Here is a 25,592-nt window from a genome sequence, read left to right as displayed (position 1 = left end):
GGTGTTTGGGGTAAGTTATATTAAGGGGTAAATAGAGTCAAGTTTGGGTATTTGGATTTGGGCTGTTGTTTGGGGGTAAGGTTATATTATGGGGTAAATCGAGTCAAGTATGCGTATGTGGATTGGGGCTGTTGTTTGGGGGTAAGGTTATATTATGGGGTAAATAGAGTCAAGGTTGGTTATTCGGATTGGGGCTGTTGTTTGGGGGTAAGGTTATATTCTGGGGTAAGTCGAGTCAAGGTTGGGGATTCGAATTGGGGCTGGTGTTTGGGGGTAAGGTTATATTATGGTGTAAATAGAATCAAGTTTGGGGATTCGAATTGGGGCTGGTTTTTGGGCGTAAGGTTATATTATGAGGTAAATAGAGACAAGGTTGGGGATTTGAATGGGGGCTGGTTTTCGGGGTAAGGTTATTTTATGGGGAAATAGAGACAAGGTTGGGAATTCGAATTGTGCCTTCTGTTCGGGGTAATGTTATATTATGGGGTAAATAGAGTCAGTTTTGGGGATTCGAATTGGGGCTGGTGTTTGGTGGTAAGGTTATATTATTGGGTAAATGGAGACAAAGTTGGGTATTTGGATCATTCACTGTTTGGGGGAAAGGTTACATTATGGGGTAAATTGAGTCAAGGTTGGGGATTTGAACTGGAGCTGGTGTTGGGGGATAAGGTTATATTATAGGGTAAATAGGATCAAGGTTGGGGATTCGAATTGAGGCTGGTGTTTGGCGTAAGGTTATATTATGGGGTAAAGAGAGTCAAGTTTGGGTATTTGGATTTGGGCTGTTGTTTGGGGTAAGGTTATATTATGGGGTAAATAGAGTCAAGGTTGGGTATTTGGATTGGGGCTGTTGTTTGGGGGTAAGGTTATATTCTGGGGTAAGTGCAGTCAAGGTTGGGGATTCGAATTGGGGCTGGTGTTTGGGGTAAGCTTATATTATGGGTTAAATAGAGTCAAGGTTGGGGATTCGAATTGTCGCTGGGGTTTGTGGGTAAGGTTATATTATGGGGTAAATAGAATCACGGTTGGGGATTCGAATTGGGGCTGGTTTTTGGGGGTAAGTTTATTTTAAGAGGTAATTAGAGTCAAGGTTGGGGATTCGCATTGGGGCTGGTGTTTGGGGGTAAGTTTATATTATGGGGTAAATAGAGTCAAGGTTGGGGATTCGAATTGTTGCTGGGGTTTGTGGGTAAGTTTATATTATGGGGTAAATAGAATCACGGTTGGGGATTCGAATTGGGGCTGGTTTTTGGGGGTAAGTTTATTTTAAGAGGTAATTAGAGTCAAGGTTGGGGATTCGAATTGGGGCTGGTGTTTGGGGGTAAGGTTATATTATGGGGTAAATAGAGTCAAGTTTGGGTATTTGGATTTGGGCTGTTGTTTGGGGTAAGGTTATATTATGGGGTAAATAGAGTCAAGGTTGGGTATTTGGATTGGGACTGTTGTTTGGGGGTAAGGTTATATTCTGGGGTAAGTAGAGTCAAGGTTGGGGATTCGAATTGGGGCTGGTGTTTGGGGGTAAGGTTATTTTAAGGGGTAATTAGAGTCAAGGTTGGGGATTCGAATTGGGGCTGGTGTTTGGGGGTGAGGTTATATTATGGTGTAAATAGAATCAATGTTGGGGATTCGAATTGGGACTGGTTTTTGGGCGTAAGGTTATATTATGAGGTAAATAGAGACAAGGTTGGGGATTTGAATGGGGCTGGTTTTCGGGGTAAGGTTATATTATGGGGTAAATAGAGATAAGGTTAGGGATTCGAATTGTGGCTTCTGTTTGGGGGTAATGTTATATTGTGGGGAAAATGGAGTCAATGTTGGGGATTCGAATTGGGGCTGGTGTTTGGTGGTAAGGTTATATTATCGGGTAAATGGAGACAAAGTTTGGTATTTGGATCATTCAGTGTTTGGGGGTAAGGTTATATTATGGGGTAAATAGAGTCAAGGTTGGGGATTTGAACTGGAGCTGTTGTTGGGGGACAAGGTTTTATTATAGGGTAATTAGGATCAAGATTGGGGATTCGAATTTAGGCTGGTGTTTGGGGTAAGTTATATTATGGGGTAAATAGAGTCAAGTTTGGGTATTTGGATTTGAGCTGTTGTTTGGGGGTAAGTTTATATTATGGGGTAAATCGAGTCAAGTATGGGTATGTGGATTGTGGCTGTTGTTTGGGGGTAAGGTTATATTATGGGGTAAATAGAGTCAAAGTTGGGTATTTGGATTGGGGCTGTTGTTTGGGGGTAAGGTTATATTCTGGGGTAAGTCGAGTCAAGGTTGGGGATTCGAATTGGGGCTGGTGATTGGGGGTAAGGTTATATTATGGTGTAAATAGAATCAAGTTTGGGGATTCGCATTGGGGCTGCTTTTTGTGCGTAAGGTTATATTCTGAGGTAAATAGAGACAAGGTTGGGGATTTGAATGGGGACTGGTTTTCGGGGTAAGGTTATTTTATGGGCAAATAGAGTCAAGGTTGGGGATTCGAATTGTCGCTGGGGTTTGTGGGTAAGGTTATATTATGGGGTAAATAGAGTCAAGGTTGGGGATTCGAATTGGGGCTGGTGTTTGGGGGTAAGGTTATTTTAAGAGGTAATTAGAGTCAAGGTTGGGGATTCGAATTGGGGCTGGTGTTTGGTGGTAAGGTTATATTATGGTGTAAATAGAATCAAGGTTGGGGAATCGAAATGGGGCTGGTTTTTGGGCGTAAGGTTATATTATGGGGTAAATAGAGACAAGGTTGGGGATTCGAATTGTGCCTTCTGTTTGGGGGTAATGTTATATTATGGGGTAAATAGAGTCAATGTTGCGGATTCGAATTGGGGCTGGTGTTTGGTGGTAAGGTTATATTATCGGGTAAATGGAGACAAAGTTGGGTATTTGGATCATTCAGTGTTTGGGGGTAAGGTTATATTATGGGGTAAATAGAGTCAAGGTTTGGTGTTTGGATTGGGGCTGTTGTTTGGGGGTCAGGTTATATTCTGTGGTAAGTACAGTCAAGGTTGGGGATTCGAATTGGGGCTTGTGTTTGGGGGTAAATTTATATTACGGGGTAAATAGAGTCAAGGTTGGGGATTCGAATTGTCGCTGGGGTTTGTGGGTAAGGTTATATTATGTGGTAAATAGAATCACGGTTGGGGATTCGAATTGGGGCTGGTTTTTGGGGGTAAGTTTATTTTAAGAGGTAATTAGCGTCAAGGTTGGGGATTCGAATTGGGGCTGGTGTTTGGGGGTAAGGTTATATTATGGTGTAAATAGAATCAAGGTTGGGGATTCGAATTGGGGCTGGTTTTTGGGCGTAAGGTTATATTATGAGGTAAATAGAGACAAGGTTGGGGATTTGAATGGGTGCTGGTTTTCGGGGTAAGGTTATATTATGGGGTAAATAGAGACAAGGTTGGGGATTCGAATTGTGGCTTCTGTTTGGGGGTAATGTTATATTATGGGGTAAATAGTGTCAATGTTGGGGATTCGAATTGGGGCTGGTGTTTGGTGGTAAGGTAATATTATCGGGTAAATGGAGACAAAGTTGTGTATTTGGATCATTCAGTGTTTGGGGGTAAGGTTATATTATGGGGTAAATAGATCAAGGTTGGGGATTTGAACTGGAGCTGGTGTTGGGGGATAAGGTTATATTATAGGGTAAATAGGTTCAAGGTTGGGGATTCGAATTGGGGCTGGTGTTTGGTGGTAAGGTTATATTATCGGGTAAATGGAGACAAAGTTTGGTATTTGGACCATTCAGTGTTTGGGGGAAAGGTTATATTATGGGGTAAATAGAGTCAAGGTTGGGGATTTGAACTGGAGCTGGTGTTGGGGGATAAGGTTATATTGTAGGGTAAATAGGATCAAGGTTGGGGATTCGAATTGAGGCTGGTATTTGGGGGTAAGGTTATATTATGGGGTAAATAGAGTCAAGTTTGGGTATTTGGATTTGGGCTGTTGTTTGGTGTAAGGTTATATTATGGGGTAAATAGAGTCAAGGTTGGGTATTTGGATTGTGGCTTTTGTTTGGGGGTAAGGTTATATGCTGGGGTAAGTACAGTCAAGGTTGGGGATTCGAATTTGGGCTTGTTGTTGGGGGTAAGTTTATATTATGGGGTAATTAGAGTCAAGGTTGGGGATTTGAATTGTTGCTGGGGTTTGTGGGTAAGGTTATATTATGGGGTAAAATTGAATCACCGTTGGGGATTCGAATTGGGGCTGGTTTTTGGGGGTAAGTTTATTTTAAGAGGGAATTAGAGTCAAGGTTGGGGATTCGAATTGGGGCTGGTGTTTGGGGGTAAGGTTATTTTATGGTGTAAATAGAATCAAGGTTGGGGATTCGAATTGAGGCTGGTGTTTGGGGGTAAGGTTATATTATGGGGTAAATAGAGTCAAGTTTGGGTATTTGGAATGGGGCTGTTGTTTGGGGTAAGGTTATATTATGGGGTAAATAGAGTCAAGGTTGGGGATTCGAATTGGGGCTGGTGTTTGGGGGTAAGGTTATATTATGGGTTTAGCAGAGTCAAGGTTGGGGATTCGAATTGGGGCTGGTGTTTGGGGGTAAGTTTATATTAAGGGGTAAATAGAGTCAAGGTTGGGGATTCGAATTGGGGCTGGTTTTGGGGGTAAGGTTATATTATGTGGTAAATAGAGACAAGGTTGGGGATTCAAATTGGGGCTAGTGTTTGGGGGTAAGGTTATATTATGGGTTAAATAGTGTCAAGGTTGGAAATTCGAATTGAGGCCTTTGTTTGGAGTAAGGTTATATTATGGAGTACATAGAGTCAATGTTGGAAATTCGAATTGGGGCTGGTGTTTGTTGTAAGGTTATATTATGCGGTAAATAGGGACTAGGTTGGGGATTCGAATTAGAGCTGGTATCTGGGGTAAGGTTATATTATGGGGTAAACAGAGACAAGGTTGGGGATTCGAATTGGGGCTGGTGTTTGGGGATAAGGTTATATTATGGTGTAAATAGAATCAAGGTTGGGGATTCGAATTGGGGCTGGTGTTTGGGGGTAAGGTTATATTTTGGTGTAAATATAATCAAGGTTGGGGATTCGAATTGAGGCTGGTGTTTGGGGGTAAGGTTATATTATGGGGTAAATAGAGTCAAGTTTGGGTATTTGGAATGGGGCTGTTGTTTTGGGTAAGGTTATATTATGGGGTAAATAGAGTCAAGGTTGGGTATTTGGATTGGGATTGTTGTTTGGGGGTAAGGTTATATTCTGGGGTAAGTAGAGTCAAGGTTGGGGATTCGAATTGGGGCTGTTGTTTGGGGGTAAGGTTATATTATGGGGTAAATAGAGTCAAGGTTGGGGATTTGAATTGGGCCTGGTGTTTGGGGATAAGGTTATATTATGGGGTAAATAGAGTCAAGGTTGGGGATTCGAATTTTCGCCTGGGTTTGTGGGTAAGGTTATATTATGGGGTAAATAGAGTCACGGTTGGGGATTCGAATTGGGCTGGTGTTTGGGGGTAAGGTTATATTATGGTGTAAATAGAATCAAGGTTGGGGATTCGAATTGGGGCTGGTGTTTGGGGGTAAGGGTATATTATGGGGTAAATAGAGTCAAGGTTGGAAATTCGAATTGAGGCCTTTGTTTGGAGTAAGGTTATATTATGGAGTACATAGAGTCAATGTTGGAAATTCGAATTGGGGCTGGTGTTTGTTGTAAGGTTATATTATGCGGTAAGTAGGCACAAGGTTGGGGATTCGAATTAGAGCTGGTATCTGGGGTAAGGTTATATTATGGGGTAAACAGAGACAAGGTTGGGGATTCGAATTGGGGCTGGTGTTTGGGAATAAGGTTATATTATGGTGTAAATAGAATCAAGGTTGGGGATTCAAATTGGGGCTGGTGTTTGGGGGTAAGGTTATATTTTGGTGTAAATATAATCAAGGTTGGGGATTCGAATTGAGGCTGGTGTTTGGGGGTAAGTTTATATTATGGGGTAAATAGAGTCAAGTTTGGGTATTTGGAATGGGGCTGTTGTTTTGGGTAAGGTTATATTATGGGGTAAATAGAGTCAAGGTTGGGTATTTGGATTGGGATTGTTGTTTGGGGGTAAGGTTATATTCTGGGGTAAGTAGAGTCAAGGTTGGGGATTCGAATTGGGGCTGTTGTTTGGGGGTAAGGTTATATTATGGGGTAAATAGAGTCAAGGTTGGGGATTTGAATTTGGCCTGGTGTTTGGGGGTAAGGTTATATTATGGGGTAAATAGAGTCACGGTTGGGGATTCGAATTGGGCTGGTGTTTGGGGGGTAAGGTTGTATTATGGTGTAAATAGAATCAAGGTTGGGGATTCGAATTGGGGCTGGTGTTTGGGGGTAAGGTTATATTATGGGGTAAATAGTGTCAAGGTTGGAAATTCGAATTGAGGCCTTTGTTTGGAGCAAGGTTATATTATGGGGTAAATAGAGTCAATGTTGGAAATTCGAATTGGGGCTGGTGTTTGTTGTAAGGTTATATTATGCGGTAAATGGGACAAGGTTGGGGATTCGAATTAGAGCTGGTATCTGGGGTAAGGTTATATTATGGGGTAAATAGAGACAAGGTTGGGGATTCAAATTGGGGCTGGTTTTTGGTGGTAAGGTTATATTATGGGGTAAATGGAGACAAAGTTGGGTATTTGGATCATCCAGTGTTTGGGGGTAAGGTTATATTATGGGGTAAATAGATCAAGGTTGGGGATTTGAACTGGAGCTGGTGTTGGGGGATAAGGTTATATTATAGGGTAAATAGGTTCAAGGTTGGGGATTCGAATTGAGGCTGGTGTTTGGGGTAAGTTATATTAAGGGGTAAATAGAGTCAAGTTTGGGTATTTGGATTTGGGCTGTTGTTTGGGGGTAAGGTTATATTATGGGGTAAATCGAGTCAAGTATGCGTATGTGGATTGGGGCTGTTGTTTGGGGGTAAGGTTATATTATGGGGTAAATAGAGTCAAGGTTGGTTATTCGGATTGGGGCTGTTGTTTGGGGGTAAGGTTATATTCTGGGGTAAGTCGAGTCAAGGTTGGGGATTCGAATTGGGGCTGGTGTTTGGGGGTAAGGTTATATTATGGTGTAAATAGAATCAAGTTTGGGGATTCGAATTGGGGCTGGTTTTTGGGCGTAAGGTTATATTATGAGGTAAATAGAGACAAGGTTGGGGATTTGAATGGGGGCTGGTTTTCGGGGTAAGGTTATTTTATGGGGAAATAGAGACAAGGTTGGGAATTCGAATTGTGCCTTCTGTTCGGGGTAATGTTATATTATGGGGTAAATAGAGTCAGTTTTGGGGATTCGAATTGGGGCTGGTGTTTGGTGGTAAGGTTATATTATTGGGTAAATGGAGACAAAGTTGGGTATTTGGATCATTCACTGTTTGGGGGAAAGGTTACATTATGGGGTAAATTGAGTCAAGGTTGGGGATTTGAACTGGAGCTGGTGTTGGGGGATAAGGTTATATTATAGGGTAAATAGGATCAAGGTTGGGGATTCGAATTGAGGCTGGTGTTTGGCGTAAGGTTATATTATGGGGTAAAGAGAGTCAAGTTTGGGTATTTGGATTTGGGCTGTTGTTTGGGGTAAGGTTATATTATGGGGTAAATAGAGTCAAGGTTGGGTATTTGGATTGGGGCTGTTGTTTGGGGGTAAGGTTATATTCTGGGGTAAGTGCAGTCAAGGTTGGGGATTCGAATTGGGGCTGGTGTTTGGGGGTAAGCTTATATTATGGGTTAAATAGAGTCAAGGTTGGGGATTCGAATTGTCGCTGGGGTTTGTGGGTAAGGTTATATTATGGGGTAAATAGAATCACGGTTGGGGATTCGAATTGGGGCTGGTTTTTGGGGGTAAGTTTATTTTAAGAGGTAATTAGAGTCAAGGTTGGGGATTCGCATTGGGGCTGGTGTTTGGGGGTAAGTTTATATTATGGGGTAAATAGAGTCAAGGTTGGGGATTCGAATTGTTGCTGGGGTTTGTGGGTAAGTTTATATTATGGGGTAAATAGAATCACGGTTGGGGATTCGAATTGGGGCTGGTTTTTGGGGGTAAGTTTATTTTAAGAGGTAATTAGAGTCAAGGTTGGGGATTCGAATTGGGGCTGGTGTTTGGGGGTAAGGTTATATTATGGTGTAAATAGAATCAAGGTTAGGGATTCGAATTGGGGCTGGTTTTTGGGCGTAAGGTTATATTATGAGGTAAATAGAGACAAGGTTGGGGATTTGAAAGGGGGCTGGTTTTCGGGGTAAGGTTATATTATGGGGTAAATAGAGACAAGGTTGGGGATTCGAATTGTGGCTTCTGTTTGGGGGTAATGTTATATTATGGGGTAAATAGTGTCAATGTTGGGGATTCGAATCGGGGCTCGTGTTTGGTGGTAAGGTTATATTATCGGGTAAATGGAGACAAAGTTGTGTATTTGGATCATTCAGTGTTTAGGGGTAAGGTTATATTATGGGGTAAATAGGTCAAGGTTGGGGATTTGAACTGGAGCTGGTGTTGGGAGATAAGGTTATATTATAGGGTAAATAGGTTCAAGGTTGGGGATTCGAATTGGGGCTGGTGTTTGGTGGTAAGGTTATATTATCGGGTAAATGGAGACAAAGTTTGGTATTTGGACCATTCAGTGTTTGGGGGAAAGGTTGCATTATGGGGTAAATAGAGTCAAGGTTGGGGATTTGAACTGGAGCTGGTGTTGGGGGATAAGGTTATATTATAGGGTAAATAGGATCAAGGTTGGGGATTCGAATTGAGGCTGGTGTTTGGCGTAAGGTTATATTATGGGGTAAAGAGAGTCAAGTTTGGGTATTTGGATTTGGGCTGTTGTTTGGGGTAAGGTTATATTATGGGGTAAATAGAGTCAAGGTTGGGTATTTGGATTGGGGCTGTTGTTTGGGGGTAAGGTTATATTCTGGGGTAAGTGCAGTCAAGGATGGGGATTCGAATTGGGGCTGGTGTTTGGGGGTGAGGTTATATTATGGTGTAAATAGAATCAAGGTTGGGGATTCGATTTGGGGCTGGTTTTTGGGCGTAAGGTTATATTATGAGTTAAATAGAGACAAGGTTGGGGATTTGAATGGGGGCTGGTTTTCGGGGTAAGGTTATATTATGGGGTAAATAGACACAAGGTTGGGGATTCGAATTGTGGCTTCTGTTTGGGGGTAATGTTATATTATGGGGTAAATAGAGTCAATGTTGGGGATTTGGGCTGGTGTTTGGGGGTAAGGTTTTATTATGGGGTAAGTAGAGTCAAGGTTGGGGATTTGAATTGGGGCTGGTGTTTTGGGGGTAAGGTTATATTATGGGTTTAGTAGAGTCAAGGTTGGGGATTCGAATTGGGGCTGGTGTTTGGGGGTAAGGTTATATTAAGGGGTAAATATAGTCAAGGTTGGGGATTCGAATTGCGGCTGGTGTTGGGGGTAAGGTTATATTACGGGGTAAATAGAGACAAGGTTGGGGATTCGAATTGGGGCTGGTGTTTGGGGGTAAGGTTATATTATGGGGTAAATAGTGTCAAGGTTGGAAATTCGAATTGAGGCCTTTGTTTGGAGTAAGGTTATATTATGGGGTAAATAGAGTCAATGTTGGAAATTCGAATTGGGGCTGGTGTTTGTTGTAAGGTTATATTATGCGGTAAATAGGGACAAGGTTGGGGATTCGAATTAGTGTTGGTATCTGGGGTAAGGTTATATTATGGGGTAAATAGAGACAAGGTTGGGGATTCGAATTGGGGCTGGTGTTTGGGGGTAAGGTTATATTATGGTGTAAATAGAATCAAGGTTGGGGATTCGAATTGGGGCTGGTTTTTGGGCGTAAGGTTATATTATGATGTAAATAGAGACAAGGTTGGGGATTTGAATGGGGGCTGGTTTTCGGGGTAAGGTTATATTATGGGGTAAATAGAGACAAGGTTGGGGATTCGAATTGGGGCTTCTGTTTGGGGGTAATGTTATGGGGTAAATAGTGTCAACGTTGGGGATTCGAATTGGGGCTGGTGTTTGGTGGTAAGGTTATATTATGGGGTAAATGGAGACAAAGTTGGGTATTTGGATCATTCAGTGTTTTGTGGGTAAGGTTATATTATGGGGTAAATAGATCAAGGTTGGGGATTTGAACTGGAGCTGGTGTTGGGGGATAAGGTTATATTATAGGGTAAATAGGTTCAAGGTTGGGGTTTCGAATTGAGGATGGTGTTTGGGGTAAGTTATATTAAGGGGTAAATAGAGTCAAGTTTGGGTATTTGGATTTGGGCTGTTGTTTGGGGGTATGGTTATATAATGGGGTAAATCGAGTCAAGTATGGGTATGTGGATTGGGGCTGTTGTTTGGGGGTAAGGTTATATTATGGGGTAAACAGAGTCAAGGTTGGGTATTCGGATTGGGGCTGTTGTTTGGGGGTAAGGTTATATTCTGGGGTAAGTCGAGTCAAGGTTGGGGATTCGAATTGGGGCTGGTGTTTGGGGGTAAGGTTATATTATGGTGTAAATAGAATCAAGTTTGGGGATTCGAATTGGGGCTGGTTTTTGGGCGTAAGGTTATATTATGAGGTAAATAGAGACAAGGTTGGGGATTTGAATGGGGGCTGGTTTTCGGGGTAAGGTTATTTTATGGGGAAATAGAGACAAGGTTGGGAATTCTAATTGTGCCTTCTGTTCGGGGGTAATGTTATATTATGGGGTAAATAGAGTCAATTTTGGGGATTCGAATTGGCGCTGGTGTTTGGTGGTAAGGTTATATTATTGGGCAAATGGAGACAAAGTTGTGTATTTGGATCATTCAGTGTTTGGGGGAAAGGTTACATTTTTGGTAAATAGAGTCAAGGTTGGGGATTTGAACTGGAGCTGGTGTTGGGGGATAAGGTTATATTATAGGGTAAATAGGATCAAGGTTGGGGATTCGAATTGAGGCTGGTGTTTGGCGTAAGGTTATATTATGGGGTAAATAGAGTCAAGTTTGGGTATTTGGATTTGGGCTGTTGTTTGGGGTAAGGTTATATTATGGGGTAAAAAGAGTCAAGGTTGGGTATTTGGATTGTGGTTGTTGTTTGGGGGTAAGGTTATATTCTGGGGTAAGTGCAGTCAAGGTTGGGGATTCGAATTGGGCTGGTGTTTGGGGGTAAGCTTATATTATGGGGTAAATAGAGTCAAGGTTGGGGATTCGAATTGTCGCTGGGGTTTGTGGGTAAGGTTATATTATGGGGCAAATAGAATCACGGTTGGGATTCGAATTGGGGCTGGTTTTTGGGGGTAAGTTTATTTTAAGAGGTAATTAGAGTCAAGGTTGGGGATTCGAATTGGGGCTGGTGTTTGGGGGTAAGTTTATATTATGGGGTAAATAGAGTCATGGTTGGGGATTCGAATTGTCGCTGGGGTTTGTGGGTAAGGTTATATTATGGGGTAAATAGAATCACGGTTGGGGATTCGAATTGGGGCTGGTTTTTGGGGGTAAGTTTATTTTAAGAGGTAATTAGAGTCAAGGTTGGGTATTCGAATTGGGGCTGGTGTTTGGTGGTAAGGTTATATTATCGGGTAAATGGAGACAAAGTTTGGTATTTGGACCATTCAGTGTTTGGGGGAAAGGTTACATTATGGGGTAAATTTAGTCAAGGTTGGGGATTTGAACTGGAGCTGGTGTTGGGGGATAAGGTTATATTATAGGGTAAATAGGATCAAGGTTGGGGATTCGAATTGGGGCTGGTGTTTGGGGGTAAGGTTATATTATGGTGTAAATAGAATCAAGGTTCGGGATTCGAATTGGGGCTGGTTTTTGGGCGTAAGGTTATATTATGAGGTAAATAGAGACAAGGTTGGGGATTTGAATGGCGGCTGGTTTTCGGGGTAAGGTTATATTATGGGGTAAATAGAGACAAGGTTGGGGATTCGAATTGTGGCTTCTGTTTGGGGGTAATGTTATATTATGGGGTAAATAGTGTCAATGTTGGGGATTCGAATTGGGGCTGGTGTTTGGTGGTAAGGTTATATTATCGGGTAAATGGAGACAAAGTTGGGTATTTGGATCATTCAGTGTTTGGAGGTAAGGTTATATTATGGGGTAAATAGATCAAGGTTGGGGATTTGAACTGGAGCTGTTGTTGGGGGATAAGGTTATATTATAGGGTAAATAGGTTCAAGGTTGGGGATTCGAATTGGGGCTGGTGGTTGGTGGTAAGGTTATATTATCAGGTAAATGGAGACAAAGTTTGGTATTTGGACCATTCAGTGTTTGGGGGAATGGTTACATTATGGGGTAAATAGAGTCAAGGTTGGGGATTTGAACTGGAGCTGGTGTTGGGGGCTAAGGTTATATTATAGGGTAAATAGGATCAAGATTGGGGATTCGAATTGAGGCTGGTGTTTGGGGGTGAGGTTATATTATGGTGTAAATAGAGTCAAGTTTGGGTATTTGGATTTGGGCTGTTTTTTGGGGTAAGGTTATATTATGGGATAAATAGAGTCAAAGTTGGGTATTTGGATTGGGGCTGTTGTTTGGGGGTAAGGTTATTTTCTGGGGTAAGTACAGTCAAGGTTGGGGATTCGAATTGGGGCTGGTGTTTGGGGGTAAGTTTATATTATGGGGTAAATAGAGTCAAGGTTGGGGATTCGAATTGTCGCTGGGGTTTGTGGGTAAGGTTATATTATGGAGTAAATAGTATCACGGTTGGGGATTCGAATTGGGGCTGGTTTTTGGGGGTAAGTTTATTTTAAGAGCTAATTAGAGTTAAGGTTGGGGATTCGAATTGGGGCTGGTGTTTGGGGGTAAGGTTATATTATGGTGTCAATAAAATCAAGGTTGGGGATTCGAATTGGGGCTGGTTTTTGGGCGTAAGGTTATATTATGAGGTAAATAGAGACAAGGTTGGGGATTTGAATGGGGGCTGGTTTTCGGGGTAAGGTAATATTATGCGATAAATAGAGACAAGGTTGGGTATTTGGATTGGGACTGTTGTTTGGGGGTAAGGTTATATTCTGGGGTAAGTAGAGTCAAGGTTGGGGATTCGAATTGGGGCTGGTGTTTGGGGGTAAGGTTATATTATGGGGTAAATAGAGTCAAGGTTGGGGATTTGAATTGGGCCTGGTGTTTGGGGGTAAGGTTATATTATGGGGTAAATAGAGTCAAGGTTGGGGATTCTAATTTTCACTGGGGTTTGTAGGTAAGGTTATATTATGGGGTAAATAGAGTCACGGTTGGGGATTCGAATTGGGGCTGGTGTTTGGGGGTAAGGTTATTTTAAGGGGTAAATAGAGTCAATGTTGGGGATTCGAATTAGGGCTGGTGTTTGGTGGTAAGGTTATATTATTGGGTAAATGGAGACAAAGTTAGGTATTTGGCCCATTCAGTGTTTGGGGGTAAGGTTTATACTATGGGTAAATAGAGTCAAGGTTGGGGATTTGAACTGGGGCTGGTGTTTGTGGGTGAGGTTATATTATGTGGTAAATAGAGTCAAGGTTGGGGATTCGAATTGGGGCTGGTTTTTGGTGTGAAGGTTATATTATAGGGTAAATAGAGTCAAGGATGGAGATTCGAATTGGGGCTGGTGCTTGGGGGTAAGGTTATATTATGGGGTAAATCGAGTCAAGTATGGGTATGTGGATTGGGGCTGTTGTTTGGGGGCAAGGTTATATTATGGAGTAAATAGAGTCAAGGTTGGGTATTTGGATTGGGGCTGTTGTTTGGGGGTAAGATAATATTCTGCGGTAAGTCGAGTCAAGGTTGGGGATTCGAATTGGGGCTGGTGTTTGGGGGGAAGGTTATATTATGGTGTAAATAGAATCAAGTTTAGGGATTCGAATTGGGGCTGGTTTTTGGGCGTAAGGTTATATTATGAGGTAACTAGAGACAAGGTTGGGGATTTGAATGGGGGCTTGTTTTCGGGGTAAGGTTATTTTATGGGGAAATAGAGTCAAGGTTGGGGATTCGTATTGTCGCTGGGGTTTGTGGGTAAGGTTATATTATGGGGTAAATAGAGTCACGGTTGGGGATTCGAATTGGGGCTGGTGTTTGGGGGTAAGGTTATTTTAAGAGGTAATTAGAGGCAAGGTTGGGGATTCGAATTGGGGCTGGTTTTCGGGGTAAGGTTATATTATGGGGTAAATAGAGACAAGGTTGGGAATTCAAATTGTGGCTTCTGTTTGGGGGTAATGTTATATTGTGGGGTAAATAGAGTCAATGTTGGGAATTCGAATTGGGGCTGGTGTTTGGTGGTAAGGTTATATTATCGGGTAAATGGAGACAAAGTTGGGTATTTGGATCATTCAGTGTTTGGGGGTAAGGTTATATTATGGGGTAAATAGATCAAGGTTGGGGATTTGAACTGGAGCTTGTGTTGGGGGATAAGGTTATATTATAGGGTAAATAGGTTCAAGGTTGGGGATTCGAATTGAGGCTGGTGTTTGGGGGTAAGGTTATATTATGGGGTAAATAGAGTCAAGTTTGGGTATTTGGATTGGGGCTGTTGTTTGGGGGTAAGGTTATATTATGGGGTAAATCAAGTCAAGTATGGGTATGTGGATTGGGGCTGTTGTTTGGGGGTAAGGTTATATTCTGGGGTAAGTAGAGTCACGGTTGGGGATTCGAATTGGGGCTGGTGTTTGGGGGTAAGGTTATATTATGGGGTAAATAGAGTCAAGGTTGGGGATTCGATTTTTTGCCTGGGTTTGTGGGTAAGGTTATATTATGGGGTAAATAGAGTCACGGTTGGGGATTCGAATTGGGCTGGTGTTTTGGGGTAAGGTTATATTATGGTGTAAATAGAATCAAGGTTGGGGATTCGAATTGGGGCTGGTTTTTGGGCGTAAGGTTATATTATGAGGTAAATAGAGACAAGTTTGGGGATTTGAATGGGGGCTGGTTTTCGGGGTAAGGTTATATTATGGGGTAAATAGACACAAGGTTGGGGATTCGAATTGTGGCTTCTGTTTGGGGGTAATGTTATATTATGCGGTAAATAGAGTCAATGTTGGGGATTTGGGCTGGTGTTTGGGGGTAAGGTTTTATTATGGGGTAAATAGAGACAAGGTTGGGGATTCGAATTGGGGCTGGTGTTTGGGGGTAAGGTTATATTATGGGGTAAATAGTGTCAAGGTTGGAAATTCGAATTGAGGCCATTGTTTGGAGTAAGGTTATATTATGGGGTAAATAGAGTCAATGTTGGAAATTCGAATTGGGGCTGGTGTTTGTTGTAAGGTTATATTATGCGGTAAATAGGGACAAGGTTGGGGATTCGAATTGAGGCTGGTGTTTGGGGGTGAGGTTATATTATGGTGTAAATAGAGTCAAGTTTGGGTATTTGGATTTTGGCTTTTGTTTGGGGTAAGGTTATATTATGGGGTAAATAGAGTCAATGTTTGGTATTTGGATTGGGGCTGTTGTTTGGGGGTAAGGTTATATTCTGGGGTAAGTACAGTCAAGGTTGGGGATTCGAATTGGGGCTGGTGTTTGGGGGTAAGTTTATGTTATGGGGTAAATAGAGTCAAGGTTGGGGATTCGAATTGTCGCTGGGGTTTGTGGGTAAGGTTATATTATGGGGTAAATAGAATCACGGTTGGGGATTCGAATTGGGGCTGGTTTTTGGGGGTAAGTTTATTTTAAGAGGTAATTAGAGTCAAGGTTGGGGATTCGAATTGAGGCTGGTGTTTGGGGTAAGTTATATTAAGGGGTAAATAGAGTCAAGTTTAGGTATTTGGATTTGGGCTGTTGTTTGGGGGTAAGGTTATATTATGGGGTAAATCGAGTCAAGTATGGGTATGTGGATTGGGGCTGTTGTTTGGGGGTAAGGTTATATTATGGGGTAAATAGAGTCAAGGTTGGTTATTCGGATTGGGGCTGTTGTTTGGGGGTAAGGTTATATTCTGGGGTAAGTCGAGTCAAGGTTGGAGATTCGAATTGGGGCTGGTGTTTGGGGGTAAGGTTATATTATGGTGTAAATAGAATCAAGTTTGGGGATTCGAATTGGGGCTGGTTTTTGGGCGTAAGGTTGTATTATGAGGTAAATAGAGACAAGGTTGGGGATTTGAATGGGGGCTGGTTTTCGGGGTAAGGTTATTTTATGGGGAAATAGAGACAAGGTTGGGAATTCGAATTGTGCCTTCTGTTCGGGGTAATGTTATATTATGGGGTAAATAGAGTCAGTTTTGGGCATTCGAATTGGCGCTGGTGTTTGGTGGTAAGGTTATATTATTGGGTAAATGGAGACAAAGTTGGGTATTTGGATCATTCACTGTTTGGGGGAAAGTTTACATTATGGGGTAAATTGAGTCAAGGTTGGGGATTTGAACTGGAGCTGGTGTTGGGGGATAAGGTTATATTATAGGGTAAATAGGATCAAGGTTGGGGATTCGAATTGAGGCTGGTGTTTGGCGTAAGGTTATATTATGGGGTAAAGAGAGTCAAGTTTGGGTATTTGGATTTGGGCTGTTGTTTGGGGTAAGGTTATATTCTGGGGTAAATAGAGTCAAGGTTGGGTATTTGGATTGGGGCTGTTGTTTGGGGGTAAGGTTATATTCTGGGGTAAGTGCAGTCAAGGTTGGGGATTCGAATTGGGGCTGGTTTTTGGGGGTAAGTTTATTTTAAGAGGTAATTAGAGTCAAGGTTGGGGATTCGAATTGTCACTGGGGTTTGTGGGTAAGTTTAAATGATGGGGTAAATAGAATCACAGTTGGGGATTCAAATTGGGGCTGGTTTTTGGGGGTAAGTTTATTTTAAGAGGTAATTAGAGTCAAGGTTGGGGATTCGAATTGGGGCTGGTGTTTGGGGGTAAGGTTATATTATGGTGTAAATAGAATCAAGGTTGGGGATTCGAATTGGGGCTGGTTTTTGGGCGTAAGGTTATATTATGAGGTAAATAGAGACAAGGTTGGGGATTTGAAAGGGGGCTGGTTTTCGGGTAAGGTTATATTATGGGGTAAATAGAGACAAGGTTGGGGATTCGAATTGTGGCTTCTGTTTGGGGGTAATGTTATATTATGGGGTAAATAGTGTCAATGTTGGGGATTCGAATTGGGGCTGGTGTTTGGTGGTAAGGTTATATTATCGGGTAAATGGATACAAAGTTGTGTATTTGGATCATTCAGTGTTTGGGGGTAAGGTTATATTATGGGGTAAATAGGTCAAGGTTGGGGATTTGAACTGGAGCTGGTGTTGGGGGATAAGGTTATATTATAGGGTAAATAGGTTCAAGGTTGGGGATTCGAATTGGGGCTGGTGTTTGGTGGTAAGGTTATATTATCGGGTAAATGGAGACAAAGTTTGGTATTTGGACCATTCAGTGTTTGGGGGAAAGGTTACATTATGGGGTAAATAGAGTCAAGGTTGGGGATTTGAACTGGAGCTGGTGTTGGGGGCTAAGGTTATATTATAGGGTAAATAGGATCAAGATTGGAGATTCGAATTGAGGCTGGTGTTTGGGGGTGAGGTTATATTATGGTGTAAATAGAGTCAAGTTTGGGTATTTGGATTTGGGCTGTTTTTTGGGGTAAGGTTATATTATGGGATAAATAGAGTCAAAGTTGGGTATTTGGATTGGGGCTGTTGTTTGGGGGTAAGGTTATATTCTGGGGTAAGTACAGTCAAGGTTGGGGATTCGAATTGGGGCTGGTGTTTGGGGGTAAGTTTATATTATGGGGTAAATAGAGTCAAGGTTGGGGATTCGAATTGTCGCTGGGGTTTGTGGGTAAGGTTATATTATGGAGTAAATAGTATCACGGTTGGGGATTCGAATTGGGGCTGGTTTTTGGGGGTAAGTTTATTTTAAGAGCTAATTAGAGTTAAGGTTGGGGATTCGAATTGGGGCTGGTGTTTGGGGGTAAGGTTATATTATGGTGTCAATAAAATCAAGGTTGGGGATTCGAATTGGGGCTGGTTTTTGGGCGTAAGGTTATATTATGAGGTAAATAGAGACAAGGTTGGGGATTTGAATGGGGGCTGGTTTTCGGGGTAAGGTAATATTATGCGATAAATAGAGACAAGGTTGGGTATTTGGATTGGGACTGTTGTTTGGGGGTAAGGTTATATTCTGGGGTAAGTAGAGTCAAGGTTGGGGATTCGAATTGGGGCTGGTGTTTGGGGGTAAGGTTATATTATGGGGTAAATAGAGTCAAGGTTGGGGATTTGAATTGGGCCTGGTGTTTGGGGTAAGGTTATATTATGGGGTAAATAGAGTCAAGGTTGGGGATTCTAATTTTCACTGGGGTTTGTAGGTAAGGTTATATTATGGGGTAAATAGAGTCACGGTTGGGGATTCGAATTGGGGCTGGTGTTTGGGGGTAAGGTTATTTTAAGGGGTAAATAGAGTCAATGTTGGGGATTCGAATTAGGGCTGGTGTTTGGTGGTAAGGTTATATTATTGGGTAAATGGAGACAAAGTTAGGTATTTGGCCCATTCAGTGTTTGGGGGTAAGGTTATACTATGGGGTAAATAGAGTCAAGGTTGGGGATTTGAACTGGGGCTGGTGTTTGTGGGTGAGGTTATATTATGAGGTAAATAGAGTCAAGGTTGGGGATTCGAATTGGGGCTGGTTTTTGGTGTGAAGGTTATATTATAGGGTAAATAGAGTCAAGGATGGAGATTCGAATTGGGGCTGGTGCTTGGGGGTAAGGTTATATTATGGGGTAAATCGAGTCAAGTATGGGTATGTGGATTGGGGCTGTTGTTTGGGGGCAAGGTTATATTATGGAGTAAATAGAGTCAAGGTTGGGTATTTGGATTGGGGCTGTTGTTTGGGGGTAAGATAATATTCTGCGGTAAGTCGAGTCAAGGTTGGGGATTCGAATTGGGGCTGGTGTTTGGGGGGAAGGTTATATTATGGTGTAAATAGAATCAAGTTTAGGGATTCGAATTGGGGCTGGTTTTTGGGCGTAAGGTTATATTATGAGGTAACTAGAGACAAGGTTGGGGATTTGAATGGGGGCTTGTTTTCGGGGTAAGGTTATTTTATGGGGAAATAGAGTCAAGGTTGGGGATTCGTATTGTCGCTGGGGTTTGTGGGTAAGGTTATATTATGGGGTAAATAGAGTCACGGTTGGGGATTCGAATTGGGGCTGGTGTTTGGGGGTAAGGTTATTTTAAGAGGTAATTAGAGGCAAGGTTGGGGATTCGAATTGGGGCTGGTTTTCGGGGTAAGGTTATATTATGGGGTAAATAGAGACAAGGTTGGGAATTCAAATTGTGGCTTCTGTTTGGGGGTAATGTTATATTGTGGGGTAAATAGAGTCAATGTTGGGAATTCGAATTGGGGCTGGTGTTTGGTGGTAAGGTTATATTATCGGGTAAATGGAGACAAAGTTGGGTATTTGGATCATTCAGTGTTTGGGGGTAAGGTTATATTATGGGGTAAATAGATCAAGGTTGGGGATTTGAACTGGAGCTTGTGTTGGGGGATAAGGTTATATTATAGGGTAAATAGGTTCAAGGTTGGGGATTCGAATTGAGGCTGGTGTTTGGGGGTAAGGTTATATTATGGGGTAAATAGAGTCAAGTTTGGGTATTTGGATTGGGGCTGTTGTTTGGGGGTAAGGTTATATTATGGGGTAAATCAAGTCAAGTATGGGTATGTGGATTGGGGCTGTTGTTTGGGGGTAAGGTTATATTCTGGGGTAAGTAGAGTCACGGTTGGGGATTCGAATTGGGGCTGGTGTTTGGGGGTAAGGTTATATTATGGGGTAAATAGAGTCAAGGTTGGGGATTCGATTTTTTGCCTGGGTTTGTGGGTAAGGTTATATTATGGGGTAAATAGAGTCACGGTTGGGGATTCGAATTGGGCTGGTGTTTTGGGGTAAGGTTATATTATGGTGTAAATAGAATCAAGGTTGGGGATTCGAATTGGGGCTGGTTTTTGGGCGTAAGGTTATATTATGAGGTAAATAGAGACAAGTTTGGGGATTTGAATGGGGGCTGGTTTTCGGGGTAAGGTTATATTATGGGGTAAATAGACACAAGGTTGGGGATTCGAATTGTGGCTTCTGTTTGGGGGTAATGTTATATTATGCGGTAAATAGAGTCAATGTTGGGGATTTGGGCTGGTGTTTGGGGGTAAGGTTTTATTATGGGGTAAATAGAGACAAGGTTGGGGATTCGAATTGGGGCTGGTGTTTGGGGGTAAGGTTATATTATGGGGTAAATAGTGTCAAGGTTGGAAATTCGAATTGAGGCCATTGTTTGGAGTAAGGTTATATTATGGGGTAAATAGAGTCAATGTTGGAAATTCGAATTGGGGCTGGTGTTTGTTGTAAGGTTATATTATGCGGTAAATAGGGACAAGGTTGGGGATTCGAATTGAGGCTGGTGTTTGGGGGTGAGGTTATATTATGGTGTAAATAGAGTCAAGTTTGGGTATTTGGATTTTGGCTTTTGTTTGGGGTAAGGTTATATTATGGGGTAAATAGAGTCAAAGTTTGGTATTTGGATTGGGGCTGTTGTTTGGGGGTAAGGTTATATTCTGGGGTAAGTACAGTCAAGGTTGGGGATTCGAATTGGGGCTGGTGTTTGGGGGTAAGTTTATGTTATGGGGTAAATAGAGTCAAGGTTGGGGATTCGAATTGTCGCTGGGGTTTGTGGGTAAGGTTATATTATGGGGTAAATAGAATCACGGTTGGGGATTCGAATTGGGGCTGGTTTTTGGGGGTAAGTTTATTTTAAGAGGTAATTAGAGTCAAGGTTGGGGATTCGAATTGAGGCTGGTGTTTGGGGTAAGTTATATTAAGGGGTAAATAGAGTCAAGTTTAGGTATTTGGATTTGGGCTGTTGTTTGGGGGTAAGGTTATATTATGGGGTAAATCGAGTCAAGTATGGGTATGTGGATTGGGGCTGTTGTTTGGGGGTAAGGTTATATTATGGGGTAAATAGAGTCAAGGTTGGTTATTCGGATTGGGGCTGTTGTTTGGGGGTAAGGTTATATTCTGGGGTAAGTCGAGTCAAGGTTGGAGATTCGAATTGGGGCTGGTGTTTGGGGGTAAGGTTATATTATGGTGTAAATAGAATCAAGTTTGGGGATTCGAATTGGGGCTGGTTTTTGGGCGTAAGGTTGTATTATGAGGTAAATAGAGACAAGGTTGGGGATTTGAATGGGGGCTGGTTTTCGGGGTAAGGTTATTTTATGGGGAAATAGAGACAAGGTTGGGAATTCGAATTGTGCCTTCTGTTCGGGGTAATGTTATATTATGGGGTAAATAGAGTCAGTTTTGGGCATTCGAATTGGCGCTGGTGTTTGGTGGTAAGGTTATATTATTGGGTAAATGGAGACAAAGTTGGGTATTTGGATCATTCACTGTTTGGGGGAAAGTTTACATTATGGGGTAAATTGAGTCAAGGTTGGGGATTTGAACTGGAGCTGGTGTTGGGGGATAAGGTTATATTATAGGGTAAATAGGATCAAGGTTGGGGATTCGAATTGAGGCTGGTGTTTGGCGTAAGGTTATATTATGGGGTAAAGAGAGTCAAGTTTGGGTATTTGGATTTGGGCTGTTGTTTGGGGTAAGGTTATATTCTGGGGTAAATAGAGTCAAGGTTGGGTATTTGGATTGGGGCTGTTGTTTGGGGGTAAGGTTATATTCTGGGGTAAGTGCAGTCAAGGTTGGGGATTCGAATTGGGGCTGGTTTTTGGGGGTAAGTTTATTTTAAGAGGTAATTAGAGTCAAGGTTGGGGATTCGAATTGTCGCTGGGGTTTGTGGGTAAGTTTAAATGATGGGGTAAATAGAATCACAGTTGGGGATTCAAATTGGGGCTGGTTTTTGGGGGTAAGTTTATTTTAAGAGGTAATTAGAGTCAAGGTTGGGGATTCGAATTGGGGCTGGTGTTTGGGGGTAAGGTTATATTATGGTGTAAATAGAATCAAGGTTGGGGATTCGAATTGGGGCTGGTTTTTGGGCGTAAGGTTATATTATGAGGTAAATAGAGACAAGGTTGGGGATTTGAAAGGGGGCTGGTTTTCGGGGTAAGGTTATATTATGGGGTAAATAGAGACAAGGTTGGGGATTCGAATTGTGGCTTCTGTTTGGGGGTAATGTTATATTATGGGGTAAATAGTGTCAATGTTGGGGATTCGAATTGGGGCTGGTGTTTGGTGGTAAGGTTATATTATCGGGTAAATGGAGACAAAGTTGTGTATTTGGATCATTCAGTGTTTGGGGGTAAGGTTATATTATGGGGTAAATAGGTCAAGGTTGGGGATTTGAACTGGAGCTGGTGTTGGGGGATAAGGTTATATTATAGGGTAAATAGGTTCAAGGTTGGGGATTCGAATTGGGGCTGGTGTTTGGTGGTAAGGTTATATTATCGGGTAAATGGAGACAAAGTTTGGTATTTGGACCATTCAGTGTTTGGGGGAAAGGTTACATTATGGGGTAAATAGAGTCAAGGTTGGGGATTTGAACTGGAGCTGGTGTTGGGGGCTAAGGTTATATTATAGGGTAAATAGGATCAAGATTGGAGATTCGAATTGAGGCTGGTGTTTGGGGTGAGGTTATATTATGGTGTAAATAGAGTCAAGTTTGGGTATTTGGATTTGGGCTGTTTTTTGGGGTAAGGTTATATTATGGGATAAATAGAGTCAAAGTTGGGTATTTGGATTGGGGCTGTTGTTTGGGGGTAAGGTTATATTCTGGGGTAAGTACAGTCAAGGTTGGGGATTCGAATTGGGGCTGGTGTTTGGGGGTAAGTTTATATTATGGGGTAAATAGAGTCAAGGTTGGGGATTCGAATTGTCGCTGGGGTTTGTGGGTAAGGTTATATTATGGAGTAAATAGAATCACGGTTGGGGATTCGAATTGGGGCTGGTTTTTGGGGGTAAGTTTATTTTAAGAGCTAATTAGAGTAAGGTTGGGGATTCGAATTGGGGCTGGTGTTTGGGGGTAAGGTTATATTATGGTGTCAATAAAATCAAGGTTGGGGATTCGAATTGGGGCTGGTTTTTGGGCGTAAGGTTATATTATGAGGTAAATAGAGACAAGGTTGGGGATTTGAATGGGGGCTGGTTTTCGGGGTAAGGTAATATGCGATAAATAGAGACAAGGTTGGGTATTTGGATTGGGACTGTTGTTTGGGGGTAAGGTTATATTCTGGGGTAAGTAGAGTCAAGGTTGGGGATTCGAATTGGGGCTGGTGTTTGGGTGTAAGGTTATATTATGGGGTAAATAGAGTCAAGGTTGGGGATTTGAATTGGGCCTGGTGTTTGGGGGTAAGGTTATATTATGGGGTAAATAGAGTCAAGGTTGGGGATTCTAATTTTCACTGGGGTTTGTAGGTAAGGTTATATTATGGGGTAAATAGAGTCACGGTTGGGGATTCGAATTGGGGCTGGTGTTTGGGGGTAAGGTTATTTTAAGGGGTAAATAGAGTCAATGTTGGGGATTCGAATTAGGGCTGGTGTTTGGTGGTAAGGTTATATTATCGGGTAAATGGAGACAAAGTTAGGTATTTGGCCCATTCAGTGTTTGGGGGTAAGGTTATACTATGGGGTAAATAGAGTCAAGGTTGGGGATTTGAACTGGGGCTGGTGTTTGTGGGTGAGGTTATATTATGAGGTAAATAGAGTCAAGGTTGGGGATTCGAATTGGGGCTGGTTTTTGGTGTGAAGGTTATATTATAGGGTAAATAGAGTCAAGGATGGAGATTCGAATTGGGGCTGGTGCTTGGGGGTAAGGTTATATTATGGGGTAAATCGAGTCAAGAATGGGTATGTGGATTGGGGCTGTTGTTTGGGGGCAAGGTTATATTATGGAGTAAATAGAGTCAAGGTTGGGTATTTGGATTGGGGCTGTTGTTTGGGGGTAAGATAATATTCTGCGGTAAGTCGAGTCAAGGTTGGGGATTCGAATTGGGGCTGGTGTTTGGGGGAAGGTTATATTATGGTGTAAATAGAATCAAGTTTAGGGATTCGAATTGGGGCTGGTTTTTGGGCGTAAGGTTATATTATGAGGTAACTAGAGACAAGGTTGGGGATTTGAATGGGGGCTGGTTTTCGGGGTAAGGTTATTTTATGGGGAAATAGAGTCAAGGTTGGGGATTCGTATTGTCGCTGGGGTTTGTGGGTAAGGTTATATTATGGGGTAAATAGAGTCACGGTTGGGGATTCGAATTGGGGCTGGTGTTTGGGGGTAAGGTTATTTTAAGAGGTAATTAGAGGCAAGGTTGGGGATTCGAATTGGGGCTGGTTTTCGGGGTAAGGTTATATTATGGGGTAAATAGAGACAAGGTTGGGAATTCGAATTGTGGCTTCTGTTTGGGGGTAATGTTATATTGTGGGGTAAATAGAGTCAATGTTGGGGATTCGAATTGGGGCTGGTGTTTGGTGGTAAGGTTATATTATCGGGTAAATGGAGACAAAGTTGGGTATTTGGATCATTCAGTGTTTGGGGGTAAGGTTATATTATGGGGTAAATAGATCAAGGTTGGGGATTTGAACTGGAGCTTGTGTTGGGGGATAAGGTTATATTATAGGGTAAATAGGTTCAAGGTTGGGGATTCGAATTGAGGCTGGTGTTTGGGGGTAAGGTTATATTATGGGGTAAATAGAGTCAAGTTTGGGTATTTGGATTGGGGCTGTTGTTTGGGGGTAAGGTTATATTATGGGGTAAATCAAGTCAAGTATGGGTATGTGGATTGGGGCTGTTGTTTGGGGGTAAGGTTATATTCTGGGGTAAGTAGAGTCACGGTTGGGGATTCGAATTGGGGATGGTGTTTGGGGGTAAGGTTATATTATGGGGTAAATAGAGTCAAGGTTGGGGATTCGATTTTTCGCCTGGGTTTGTGGGTAAGGTTATATTATGGGGTAAATAGAGTCACGGTTGGGGATTCGAATTGGGCTGGTGTTTTGGGGTAAGGTTATATTATGGTGTAAATAGAATCAAGGTTGGGGATTCGAATTGGGGCTGGTTTTTGGGCGTAAGGTTATATTATGAGGTAAATAGAGACAAGTTTGGGGATTTGAATGGGGGCTGGTTTTCGGGGTAAGGTTATATTATGGGGTAAATAGACACAAGGTTGGGGATTCGAATTGTGGCTTCTGTTTGGGGGTAATGTTATATTATGCGGTAAATAGAGTCAATGTTGGGGATTTGGGCTGGTGTTTGGGGGTAAGGTTTTATTATGGGGTAAATAGAGACAAGGTTGGGGATTCGAATTGGGGCTGGTGTTTGGGGGTAAGGTTATATTATGGGGTAAATAGTGTCAAGGTTGGAAATTCGAATTGAGGCCTTTGTTTGGAGTAAGGTTATATTATGGGGTAAATAGAGTCAATGTTGGAAATTCGAATTGGGGCTGGTGTTTGTTGTAAGGTTATATTATGCGGTAAATAGGGACAAGGTTGGGGATTCGAATTGAGGCTGGTGTTTGGGGGTGAGGTTATATTATGGTGTAAATAGAGTCAAGTTTGGGTATTTGGATTTTGGCTTTTGTTTGGGGTAAGGTTATATTATGGGGTAAATAGAGTCAAAGTTTGGTATTTGGATTGGGGCTGTTGTTTGGGGGTAAGGTTATATTCTGGGGTAAGTACAGTCAAGGTTGGGGATTCGAATTGGGGCTGGTGTTTGGGGGTAAGTTTATGTTATGGGGTAAATAGAGTCAAGGTTGGGGATTCGAATTGTCGCTGGGGTTTGTGGGTAAGGTTATATTATGGGGTAAATAGAATCACGGTTGGGGA

Source organism: Carcharodon carcharias, chromosome 24 (assembly GCF_017639515.1).
Source record: "Carcharodon carcharias isolate sCarCar2 chromosome 24, sCarCar2.pri, whole genome shotgun sequence".
In the NCBI taxonomy this organism is placed as follows: domain Eukaryota; kingdom Metazoa; phylum Chordata; class Chondrichthyes; order Lamniformes; family Lamnidae; genus Carcharodon; species Carcharodon carcharias.
This window is presented reverse-complemented; position numbering follows the sequence as displayed.